This window comes from Zea mays, chromosome 6 (genome assembly GCF_902167145.1).
Source record: "Zea mays cultivar B73 chromosome 6, Zm-B73-REFERENCE-NAM-5.0, whole genome shotgun sequence".
NCBI lineage: Eukaryota > Viridiplantae > Streptophyta > Magnoliopsida > Poales > Poaceae > Zea > Zea mays.
The window spans coordinates 77,579,628-77,593,063 of record NC_050101.1 but is presented as its reverse complement, the minus strand read 5'-3'; the positions used below and the strand labels follow the sequence as shown (position 1 = coordinate 77,593,063).

General features: G+C 44.9%; 1 pseudogene; it reads left to right on the top strand.

The window, feature by feature from the left end:
• Window positions 1-13,436, top strand: part of LOC103631111 (uncharacterized membrane protein At3g27390-like) — a 68,797-nt pseudogene that overhangs the window by 37,441 nt on the left and 17,920 nt on the right.

Below are 13,436 nucleotides of genomic sequence, written 5' to 3'. Positions count from 1 at the left end.
ACATCTGTTTTTTCTGCGGCTGATGAGCCACCTCGGGACTCCACATTTGAGGAGGACGTGATGAGGACCCTCTTCCCTGACTACACTTCATACCCTCCATCATATCCTCCGTCATATCCTCCTCCTAGAGGATATTGATTCATGTATCCTTGTCTCTCTCTTCGTTTTGGTACTTGTTGCCAAAAAGGGGGAGAAAATCCAACTTCTAGTTTGTGGTTCTTTCGTTTTTCTTTTGGATTATTTTTGTTTTGGCCACTGTTGTGGCTTGTATCCTCTTACCATTATATGAAATAAAAATGTTGGGTTGCTATTCAAAGTAATATGATGGTCTTCTGGCCATCATCTTTTGTCCTATCAGTTTGTAATGATTACTTTGCTATGAAGTAAAAATGATGTGTATTTAGAGATAGTCATGTGCATCACAACTCCTGTTGACACTCTTGCACCCCTCGGATGGTTGTATTTAGTATGGTTTTTGTCACTATCTCTAAATGTGTTGCTCACATTACATATTATGTCAAAACGTTGGATTCACAATCGTGCACACATTTAGGGGGAGCCATCTACATACAATCATTCAAAAGAAATTTTCTATTGCAAATATATATCTTTTTGACCTTAATTGTTTTGGCATCAATCACCAAAAAGGGGGAGATTGTAAGTGCAATCAACCCCAAGTGAGGGTTTTGGTGATTTAATGACAAAACAAATAAGGGTACTAACAATTTTTGTTCTCAGTATATGATTAGAAGGAAACAGGAACTTAAGGAAGCACCAAGGACTTCATGCAACAGACGTATAAAAATTTATGTAAAATCTTGTGTTGCATGATGTAATTCTTCCTTGTTCTTTTCCGCACAGGTATAGGTGTTTGCTATAGCTCAAGTCCCCAAATTCAAAAGCTGTTTTTGAAAACCAAAAATCACTTTAACATTATTTGGTTGACCATGGTTAGGGTTGAGAAACCTAGAGTGTTCTTGCTGAAAAGCAGCTGAACTTCTTCAACTGCAGCTGAGCTTTCCAGCCGAACTTAACTTCAGCTGTGATGAGCTTCTTCAGCTGCAGCTGAGCTGGACTTCAGCTGAGTTGAACTTTCAACTCCAGCTGAACTTCAACTTCAGTTGTGGACCTCTTTGACCATACCTAGCTGAACTTGCCCCCGGGCAGCTGAGCTGGGATTTTCTCTCCAAAACTTTCTGGTCTAGACCAGCTGAACTGGTCCTGGGGGGCAGCTCAACTGGTCTCTGACCCTCTGACTTCTGATCTGCAGTCTGCCAGTCAGACTGACAGTCAGGTCGCCAGGGGTGTCAGGGGGCGGTTCAACCGGTCCTGGCCTGTCTGACCCGCCTGCAGGTCAGTCTGCCAGTCAGTCTGACAGTCAGACTGACAGACAGTCTACTGACCTATCAGGGGGCGGTTCAACCGCATTAGGGGGCGGTTCAACCGGTTTTCAGCGAGGATTCTGGTCAAACGGCTAGTTTTTGAGCCATGACTATAAATAGAACCCTCTCTCTCTCTTCTTCAATACAGCTGGACACTCACTCATTTATTGCTCACCTAACTTGAGACAAAGAACTCATCTCTCCATCTCTCTCACACTTAAATCTTCCTCAAGATTCAACCTTGTTGGAGGAGCTCTTGGGTGTGAGGTTTGTGTTTGTGCTCACGATTTGGATTTCCTTTCCCATCTCTTTTACAAAGACTTGAGCTCGTGCAAACCCCTCTTGTGTTTTCTTGGTGTTCTTGAAACCCTAGGTTTCAAGATCTTTTGAGGTTGCTTGGGAGTCTCCAAAGTTGTGGACGACCCCAAGAAGTTTGTATCACCCGCTCTTTGAGCTAAGATAAGAAGAGATTGCCTTGACCTTTGTGGTCGGCTTTTGGAGGATTAGGGTTGAAAAAGACCCGGCCCTTTGTGGGCTCCTCAACGGGGAGTAGGACACCTTTGTGGTGTGGCCGAACCTCGGATTAAATATTGTGTCTTGTGTTCTTGCTTGTTTTAACTTGAGATATTTTTACCTGCAAGATTGACATAAAGATTTTTCCGTAGAGTTTATCTAGAAGTGAAATAGCCTTTACATATTCGTCTTTTCATCCTAACTTAGCTATATCTTACTTCTCACAAGAACTCGCGAAATACTTTTTCGAGTAGATTTTAGTCTAAAGTTTATAAAACAGTTGGATTGGTTCAGAGTGGTTCAACTTGCGCACGTAGCTGTTGAACCGGCCTGCACCAGTCGAACTGTGTATTTAACAATCTTTCGAAGTTTGTTGTGAAAATTTTTAGATTAGCCTATTCACCCCCCCTCTAGGCTACTTTCAACATTCTACAATTTACCATGCTTGCAATGCTTCCTTTGCTATTTGTAGAAAGGATAAGAAAGTGGTTGCTAGGAAATTAGGGGCAAAATGCAAGGGAGACAAAACTTGCATTTGGGTTCCTAAGACTATTGTCACTAACCTTGTATGACCCAACACGAGTTGGGTACCTAAGACCCAAGCCTAATTTGCCTTGCAGGTTTATGCATCCGGGGGATCAAGTTGGATTATCGATAGCGGATGCACAAACCACATGACGGGGGAGAAGAAAATGTTTACCTCCTACGTCAAGAATAAAGATTCCCAAGATTCAATCATATTCGGTGACGGGAATCAAGGCAAGGTTAAAGGCTTAGGCAAGATTGCCATCTCAAATGAGCACTCTATCTCCAATGTATATTTAGTAGAGTCGCTAGGCTATAATCTTTTGTCGGTTAGTCAATTATGTAATATGGGATATAATTGCTTATTCACAAATGTAGATGTGTCTGTCTTTAGAAGGAGTGACGGTTCATTAGCTTTTAAGGGTGTACTAGATGACAAACTCTATTTAGTTGATTTTGCAAAGGAGGAGGCCGGTCTAGATGCGTGCTTAATTGCTAAGACTAGCATGGGCTGGCTGTGGCATCGCCGTTTAGCACATGTGGGGATGAAGAATCTTTACAAACTTCTAAAGGGAGAACATGTAATAGGTCTAACAAATGTAACCTTCGAAAAAGATAGACCTTGTGCAGCTTGTCAAGCAGGTAAACAGGTGGGAAGCTCTCATCATACCAAAAATGTGATGACCACATCAAGACCTTTGGAGTTGCTTCATATGGACCTCTTCGGACCAGTCGCCTATCTAAGCATAGAAGGAAGTAAGTATGGTCTTGTTATCGTTGATGACTTTTCCCGCTTCACTTGGGTATTCTTTTTGCAGGATAAATCTGAAACCCAAGGGACCCTCAAGCGCTTCCTAAGGAGAGCTCAAAATGAGTTTGAGCTCAAGGTGAAGAAGATAAGGAGCGACAATGGGTCCGAATTCAAGAACCTTCAAGTGGAGGAGTACCTTGAGGAGGAAGGAATCAAGCACGAGTTCTCCGCTCCCTACACACCACAACAAAATGGTGTGGTAGAGAGGAAGAACTGGACACTCATAGACATGGCAAAGACGATGCTTGGAGAATTCAAGACGCCCGAGCGGTTTTGGTCGGAAGCTGTGAACACGGCTTGCCACGCCATAAACCGGGTCTACCTTCATCGCCTCCTCAAGAAGACGTCGTACGAACTCCTAACCGGTAACAAACCCAATGTGTCATACTTTCGTGTATTTGGGAGCAAATGTTATATTCTAGTGAAGAAAGGTAGAAATTCTAAGTTTGCTCCCAAAGCTGTAGAAGGGTTTTTGTTAGGTTATGACTCAAATACAAAGGCGTATAGGGTCTTCAACAAATCATCGGGTTTGGTTGAAGTCTCTAGTGACGTTGTATTTGATGAGACTAATGGCTCTCCAAGAGAGCAAGTTGTTGATCTTGATGATGTAGATGAAGAAGACGTTCCAACGGCCGCAATACGTACCATGGCGATTGGCGATGTGCGACCACAGGAACAAAAGGAGCAAGATCAACCTTCTTCCTCAACAATGGTGCATCCCCCAACTCAAGACGATGAACAGGTTCATCAAGAAGAGGCGTGTGATCAAGGGGGAGCACAAGATGATCATGTTATGGAGGAAGAAGCACAACCGGCACCTCCAACTCAAGTTCGAGCAACGATTCAAAGAAATCACCCCGTCGACCAAATTTTGGGTGACATTAGCAAGGGAGTAACTACTCGCTCTAGATTAGTTAATTTTTGTGAGCATTACTCTTTTGTATCTTCTATTGAGCCTTTCAGGGTAGAAGAGGCCTTGCTAGATCCGGACTGGGTGTTGGCCATGCAGGAAGAGCTCAACAACTTCAAGCGAAATGAAGTTTGGACACTGGTGCCTCGTTCCAAGCAAAATGTTGTGGTAACCAAGTGGGTGTTCTACAACAAACAAGACGAGCACGGGGTGGTGACAAGGAACAAGGCATGACTTGTGGCAAAAGGTTATGCCCAAGTCACAGGTTTGGACTTTGAGGAGACTTTTGCCCCTGTGGCTAGGCTAGAGTCCATTCACATTTTGTTAGCCTATGCCGCTCACCATTCTTTCAGGTTGTTCCAAATGGATGTGAAGAGCGCTTTCCTCAACGGGCCAATCAAGGAGGAGGTGTACGTGGAGCAACCCCCTGGCTTTGAGGATGAACGGTACCCCGACCACGTGTGTAAGCTCTCTAAGGCGCTCTATGGACTTAAGCAAGCCCCAAGAGCATGGTATGAATGCCTTAGAGACTTTTTAATTGCTAATGCTTTCAAGGTTGGGAAAGCCGATCCAACTTTATTCACTAAGACTTGTGATGGTGACTTATTTGTGTGCCAAATTTATGTCGATGACATAATATTTGGTTCTACTAACCAAAAGTCTTGTGAAGAGTTTAGCAGGGTGATGACGCAGAAATTCGAGATGTCGATGATGGGCGAGTTGAACTACTTCCTTGGGTTCCAAGTGAAGCAACTCAAGGAAGGCACCTTCATCTCCCAAATGAAGTACACACAAGACTTGCTAAGACGGTTTGGGATGAAGGACGCCAAGCCCGCAAAGACTCCAATGGGAACTGACGGACACGTCGACCTCAACAAAGGAGGTAAGTCCGTTGATCAAAAAGCATACCTGTCTATGATAGGGTCTTTACTTTATTTATGTGCTAGTAGACCGGATATTATGCTTAGCGTATGCATGTGTGCTAGATTTCAATCTGATCCAAGGGAGTGTCACTTAGTGGCCGTGAAGCGAATTCTTAGATATTTAGTCGCTACGCCTTGCTTCGGGATCTGGTATCCAAAGGGGTCTATCTTTGACTTGATTGGATATTCAGACTCCAACTATGCTGGATGTAAGGTCGATAGGAAGAGTACATCGGGGACGTGCCAATTCTTAGGAAGGTCCCTAGTGTCGTGGAGCTCTAAGAAACAAACTTTTGTTGCCCTATCCACCGCTGAGGCCGAGTATGTTGCCGCAGGACAGTGTTGCACACAACTACTTTGGATGAGGCAAACCCTCCGGGACTTTGGCTACAATCTGAGCAAAGTCCCACTCCTATGTGATAATGAGAGTGTTATCCGCATGGCGGACAATTCTGTTGAACACAGCCGCACAAAGCACATAGACATCCGGCATCACTTTTTGAGAGACCACCAGCAAAAGGGAGATATCGAAGTGTTTTATGTTAGCACCGAGAACCAGCTAGCCGATATCTTTACCAAGCCTCTAGATGAGAAGACCTTTTGCACGCTGCGTAGTGAGCTAAATGTCTTAGATTTGCGGAACCTGGATTGATTTATAGCATACATGTGTTTTATGCCTTGATCATGTTCCTTATGCATTTTGTTGTTTATTTATGGTGCTCAAGTTGTACAAACACTCCCCGGACCTCACAAGTCCATTTGCAAGTGATGCACATATTTAAGGGGAGATGTGCTACAACTTGACCCTTTGAAACTAACTGTGTGCTTGAGTTTGCTTGATTTAGTCTCAAAGGTGGAATGAAAGGGAATGTTGGACTTGGACCATGAAAGACTTCCACTGCAGTCCGATGAGAGGGTAATTTACTCCAAGTTCATCCCCATGTCACTTATTGCCTTTTTGCTCTTAATTGACAATTTTGGTGAGGCAATGGGGTTTAAGGGCCAAAAATGATCCTGTTTTGGTGCTTGATGCCAAAGGGGGAGAAATTAAGGGCCAAAGCAACAAATGGATCAGCTACCACTTGAGAATTTTGAAAATAATAGAGAATTTTTAAAATAATAGAGTTAGGACTTTGTTTTGTCAAAATTCTAAATGTCTCTTTTTGTCAAAAGTTGGTCTCTTGTGGGGAGAATGTTTGATTATGGGGAATAGGGGGAGTTTTTGAATGAATGATCAATTTCTCTTGGAATACCTTTCTCTATGGCTCAACAAGTGAATTTGACTTAGAGATAGGAAATTGAGTTTGATTTGCAAAAACAAACCAAGTGGTGGCAAAGAATGATCCATATATGCCAAATTTGAATCAAAACAAATTTGTGTTCTTATTTGCATTGATGTTGCACTTCTTTTAGTTGCTTTTTGTTGTGTTGGCATAAATCACCAAAAAGGGGGAGATTGAAAGGGAAATGTGCCCTTGGGCCATTTCTAAGTATTTTGGTGATTGAGTGCCAACACAAGTGGTCATGTGTTAATCTATGCCAAATGATGGACAAAGTGAAAACCAACATAAAGGTATGTTTCTAAGTCTTAGTACTTCGTTTTAAGGACTAATGTATTGTGTCTAAGTACTAGAAACAGGAGAAATCAATTTGGAAAAGTGATGGCTTTGTTCAGCCAAAGACAGTTCAGTCTGAGAGCACCGGAGTGTCCGGTGGTGCTCCAGACAGTGTCCGGTGCGCCAGGCTGGCTCTGGTGAAAAGGCCGCTCTCGGGAATTCGTCGGTGGCGTACGGCTAAAATTCACCGGACTATCCGGTGTGCACCGGACTGTCCGGTGAGCCAACGGTCGGCCGCGCAATCCGCGCGTGACGCGTGGCCGGGCCAACGGTCTGAAGGGGCACCGGACTGTCCGGTGCGCCAACGGTTCCAAACCTTCAACGGTCGGCTGCGCCAGAATAGGAAAGAAATCCGCACCGGACAGTGTCCGGTGGTGCACCGGACTGTCCGGTGCGCCAGGCGACAGAAGGCAAAAATTGCCTTCCTGGAATGCTCTCAACGGCTCCTAGCTGCCTTGGGGCTATAAAAGAGACCTCTAGGCGCATGGAGGAGGACACCAAGCATCCCTTGAGCATTCCTAAGCACCAAGACCTCATTTCCGCGCATTCGATTCTTTGTGATAGCAACTAGAGCTCCATTTGAGTAGAGAACTCTTTGAGTTGTGTTGTGAGCTCAAGTTGTGACTTGTGTGCGTATTGTTGCTCTAATTTTGTGTCCTGTGTGTGTTGCTCATCCCATCCTTACTTTCGTGATTCTTTGTGTTAATCAAATTGTAAGGGCGAGAGGCTCCAAGTTGTGGAGATTCCTCGCAAGCGGGATATAGTGAAACAAAGCAAAATACTGTGGGATTCAAGTAGGTCTTAGGACCGCTTGAGAGGGGTTGAGTGCAACCCTCGTCTGTTGGGACGCCACAACGTGGAGTAGGCAAGTGTTGGACTTGGCCGAACCACGGGATAAACCACTGTGCCTCTCTGTGTTGATCTCCTTGTGGTTATTGTGTTTTGCAAGAACTCCTCTCTAGCCACTTGGCTTTATTGTGTTAAGTCCTAATCAAGTTTTGTGGCATTAAGTTTCAAGTTTATTCAGGATCACCTATTCACCCCCCCTCTAGGTGCTCTCACTAACGGGCTAGAAGACAATGTCACACACCCTGACAGATTTTGGATGTTGTTTCGATGATTCTTTTTTACTATGGATGAAATTTAACATCAAAACTAGAGCTATTGGTTAGCTTACAAGATTACCTTTCATGCATATATGAATCATCGAGAATTAAATCCATATCTTTACCCAGGACCGCTCATAGAATTCAACTTGAACTCTTAACTTAAATAGAACCTAAAATGTACTCTAAATTAAATTCGACTAGACCCCACCATGAATTGAATGACTTAAACGCCTGCACCGATAATCGTCTACATTGCTTGTTTGAAAAAATAGTGTCTTCATCATCCTCTAAGTCAACATTAAAAGAGTGTTCGGTTCCTTAGTCACCTTTCTAAATTTTAGGGACTAAACTTTAGTCTTTAGAATTTATATCTAGGAGACCTCTTTTAGACATATTGTTGACAGTTTAGAGACTAAAATTGATTAAAATTTAGTCACTAAAGTTTAGAAGGTGCAAACCATGTTTGTCACTGCTTGGCTTTACGAAAACTACCTCAACTTCATAAACTTTAAATTAGAGCAGCTCAACTTTGAAGTTGTAGAGTTTGTAAAGTGTTTGGCTTATAGACTAGCTTTAGTATTAAAAAAATTAAGAGTAAAGTGCGCTGGCGGTCTCTGAACTTGTTCAGGTGTGTCGAGCCGGTCTCTAAACTATATCCCTAAACTTTAATTCAGTATCATTTCAGTCCAATCAGCTATAAAATTCGTTAGGTTAAAAACCATCTGAAATCAACATAAACACATAATCGGTTGAGTCGTTTTAATAGTAGGAATCCGTCACTTTCTAGATCCTGAGCTGTATGAACAACTTTATCTTCCTCCACACGTAATCGTAATGATACTCAAATTCTCCCCACAGCCAGATTCTCTCCACCGCTAGATTTTCAGAAAAGCTGGTCAGAAAAAAGCTGAACCAAACAGGCCCAATATAAGGCCATCCTTGGACGACATTCCCAAGCTAATCCCTGCACTGCACAAATCTCAGGTTCGTAATCTCAGTCAGTGATAATATGCATGTCTAGGATTGGCACAGCTGCAGTTAATAAAAATTTATCGCGGCTTCTTCTGCTCCTGAAACCCCACCGCCCCCTACTTCTCCATGAATACATACATAAACTTAATAAAAAATGGAACAAACCTAAAGAGAGCAACTCATAACCCAGATTCCTATACTTCACAGTAACAGAACCAGTGTTATTAAAACTAAGTTTAAACGACGTTTAAACGTAGTTTAAACGTCAAACTCTAATTAGAGGTTGAGACCATGTTTTAGCGTTTTGGCATTCTAAACTGTAAAACCCAAAGTTTTATGAATTTTAGACCATTAGCTACTTTTGGGTCCAGTCTATTAGTTACTTTTGGCGTCCAATCCAACTCATGGGTGAAGTTTTGGTAAGCCACTAACCTCTCTATCTTAATATTTAACTTCATGTTATTGTCTGAAATTATGATGCATTGATATTTTTCCTATGTTGTTTAAAACTACATTTAAACTTTGTTTAAACATTTAAAAGTCAAAATTTCATCCATGAGCGTTTTATCGTGTTAATAACCTTGGTAAAAAGAGAGTAGGTGTCAATGACATTAAAGATATGCAAGGAAATTATGCATCGTATGTTTTCCTTCGTTTTGTAACAGAAAAAATGTGCTCATAGTAAGCAGATCAAGTTCACATAAGCGAACAAGTAGCATATTGTGTCCATCTCAGCAAAATATGAACCTAAGGGCTAGTTTGGAAACATCATTTTCCAAGGGATTCTTATTTTTCCCAAAGAAAAATGAACTAATTTCCCTTTGGAAAATGAAAACCCCTTAGGAAAATGAGGTTTCCAAACTAGCCCTAAATAGGTTAAGTTTCCTGACTGGTAAACAAGGCAAGTAACAGAGGATTATAAGAGAACAAAACTGAATCAAACTGCAAGCTCTAAATAAAGAAGCCTGGGTCAACTTGAAGCAACAAAATCCAGGTATGTAGTCGTCCGTTAGAGTATCAGAAGCTACTATGTAAGATCCAGATGGAAAGTTCCTCCATTCACCTCCTAAGTAGCAAAATTGGCCTACAAAGCTGTGATGCTTAGCCTTCCTCGAGAGGTCAAGACTACAAATTTCAAATGTAAAATCAGTGTTCCATAACCCATTGTAGACCTAATTGTCAGTGCCCTCAAATGTGACAGCCCAGGCCATGAACTAAGCACCAACCACCATGGTTTTGGCAGATAGGCATCGATTCTCCCCAACTTACAGCAGCACGGTGGCAATACCTTCATCAATCAGAGGTTTTACAAGATTGTACAAGATTGAGCCTTTCTTCTCTTCTTTGCTCGTACATATGGCAATACCTTCATCAATCAGAGGTTTTACAGGCAGTGAACTAATTATACCACAAATCTTATCTTGGGAGAACGCAGAAAATCCCTACACGTACCTAGAGAGGAGAAATTCTTCCGTGCAAAGAAGATAACGCAGGAGTGCCCATAAAGAAGTAACCCCAAAAGAACGTAATCACGTAGAGAAAAAATTTGAAACAATAATTGTAGAAGAAAAAATAATAATCACTCCAACAACTAATACCATGGATTACTTTTGCTGGGCTGGATTTCCACCAACCATCCATATGTTCCATCGACCCAACCCAAGGTGACGAGAACATAAACACACATGTAAGCAACGAGACAAAGCAAACGGTAATAGTGCTGCTGAAGGAAGCAAAGGCGTAGATTGCTACCACCTTGCGCGCCTACCAGACCTAAACTGTAATAGTGCTGCTGGAGAAGCAAACGGCTAGCACATGGGAAGAGAAGCAAACGGTAATAAACATATGGATTTCCACAACCATCCATACGTTTATGTTTATGATCAAAACATAAACACACATGGGAAGAGAAGAAAAAATGAAACATTTTGGGGGCTTTCTTGGTAGAGTTTGGGTAAGGTGGATGTTACGTCCTAACGAGTTGTCGGCGGCGGCGAGATGAATTTCAAAAGGGAAGATGGCGGAAGAAGGCAGAACGGAGGAAGAAGATAGAGGTATGGGGGATTTGGGTATTCTGTTATTTCTCTTTTCTGTCCTCCTTTACAAGGCACATTCTTGTCCTATATATGTCTCTATAATGGGCTAGCACGCACACCAGATTACAAGGCCACACGGCCCAACACAGCAAGCCAGACATTGAACCTTCAGGTGTCAGATCCGTTACTCTTCAGCCATCTGATGATCTGTAGTCACCGTAGTGACAGTACCCCCCGCTAAAGAACCGTCTGGTCCCCAGATCGGTGATGTAGGAAATTTATCCTTAAGAACATAGTAGTCTTCCCAGGAAGCCATTTATGCTGGTAGCCCATTCCATTTTACCAGAATCTGAACAATTGTCGAGTTCCCCTTTTTCACCAGCCGGCGTTGCAATATCTGCTCAGGTGATGGTGAGGCATGCTCCTCAAAAACATTTGGTAGTACATCAGCAAATACTGGAGCATAATTGGGGCGAAAAGGCTTCAGTTGAGATGTGTGAAATACTGGATGGATTTTGGCACTCTCAGGTAATTCCAACTTGTAAGCAGTTTGGCCAATTCGCTGAAGCACTTTGAAGGGGCCAAAGAACTTGAAAGATAACTTGGCACAAGGTCGGCTAACCACTGAAGATTGAGCATAAGGCTGTAATTTGAGAAGAACTAGCTCCCCAACTTGGAATTCCCGAAATGTCCTGTTTTTATCTGCCTGTTGCTTCATTTTGTTTTGAGCCCGAGCCAAGTTGTCTTTGATCATTGTCAAAAAAGTTTGTCGCTCTTGCAACATAGTGGAGGCTCCAGAATGATCTTCTTGTAGCAGAGCTAGGAGCAAACCAGTGCTAGGATCCACCCCATACAGAGCCTTGAAAGGAGAACACTTGAGAGAAGAGTGGTGGCTAGAATCTCTACTATTCTTTAAGACACCATTGTAGGCGTCCACACCCCCGTGTGCCATGTTCTGCCGCGCTGCGCTCGCACCGCGCGTCCGCGCCTCGCACACTCTCCCCACCGCGCGTCCGCGTCTGCCGATGGAAGGTCGCGCAGCTTCACCTCGACGCCTCCCCCCACCGTGCGGACGCCGATGGAAGGTCGTGCGACCGCCTTCGCGATCCGCAGAATCCGCGCCGCGCGTCCGCCCCAATATTCTCGCCTCGCCTCGCTCTCAGTCGCGCCATTCCAGGGACCCTCCATCGCCGCCCCTGCCATCATTGCGTTAGCGCCCGCGCTCCGTCGATGGAAAGTGCCATTTTAGGGACCTGCCCCGCCCCTGCGATCCTCGCCCTTCCAAGGATGCCCCTACGCCCGTCTTGCCCAATCCCTCGCCTGGCTCGCGGGGTCCCGTGCCCGCCGCGCACCACCGCTCCCCTCCGCCCCAGACAGCCTTCGGGACCGCCCATGCTCGGGTTCGCGCTAGCCGCCTCACCCGCTCGCGAGTTCGACGAAGACGGATCTAAGGACGCCAGTGCCGCCCCTCTCCGAGCTCCCCCTATGGCCACTGCGGGCATGTGCCCCTGGGTAGCCGGTCGCCCCACTCTTGCCGCCTTCGAGCTCCGGCGACCGTGAGAGCACCTAGAGGGGGGGGGGGGTGAATAGGTGATCCTGTGAAAACTTAAACTTATAGCCACAAAAACCTTGTTAAGTGTTAGCACAATAATTGCCAAGTGGCTAGAGAGGAGTCTCAACAAAACACAATACCATAAGAGATCAAACACAGAGATGACACAGTGGTTTATCCCGTGGTTCGGCCAAGACCAATGCTTGCCTACTCCACGTTGTGGCGTCCCAACGGACGAGGGTTGCAATCAACCCCTCTCAAGCGGTCCAAAGACCCACTTGAATACCACGGTGTTTTGCTAGCTTTTTCTCAATCCCGTTTGCGAGGAATCTCCACAACTTGGAGCCTCTCGCCCTTACAATTGAAGTTCACCAAGAAACACAGAGCAAGGGGGAATGAGCAATGCACACAAGACTTCAAAAGATCAGAGCAACAACACGCACACAAGTCGCAACAAGAGCTCGCAACACAACTCAAAGAGTTCACAATTCCACAAGAGCTCTATATGCTATCACAATGAAACGAATGCGTGAGATCGATGTCTTGGTGCTTAGGAATGTTGTAGGAATGCTTGGTGTACTCCTCCATGTGCCTAGGGGTCCCTTTTATAGCCCCAAGGCAGCTAGGAGCCGTTGAGAGCAAATCCAGAAGGCCAATCTTGCCTTCTGTCGTCGGGTGCACCGGACAGTCCGGTGCACACCGGACACTGTCCGGTGCCCGATTACCTTCCTTAAATGTCGCAGCCGACCGTTGCCCGCCAGAGAGCCGTTGGCGCACCGGACATGTCCGGTGCACACCGGACAGTCCGGTGCCCCCTTCTAGCCGTTGGCTCGGCCACGTGTCACGCGCAGATCGCGCGGCCGACCGTTGGCCCGGCCGACCGTTGGCTCACCGGACAGTCCGGTGCACACCGGACAGTCCGGTGAATTTTAGCCGTACGCCGTCGGCGAATTCCCGAGAGCGCCGAGTTCACACCGAGTCAGCCTGGCGCACCGGACACTGTCCGGTGCACCACCGGACAGTCCGGTGACCCATCGGACAGTCCGGTGCTCCCAGACTCAGCAGATTCTTGGCTGCTCGAGCCAAG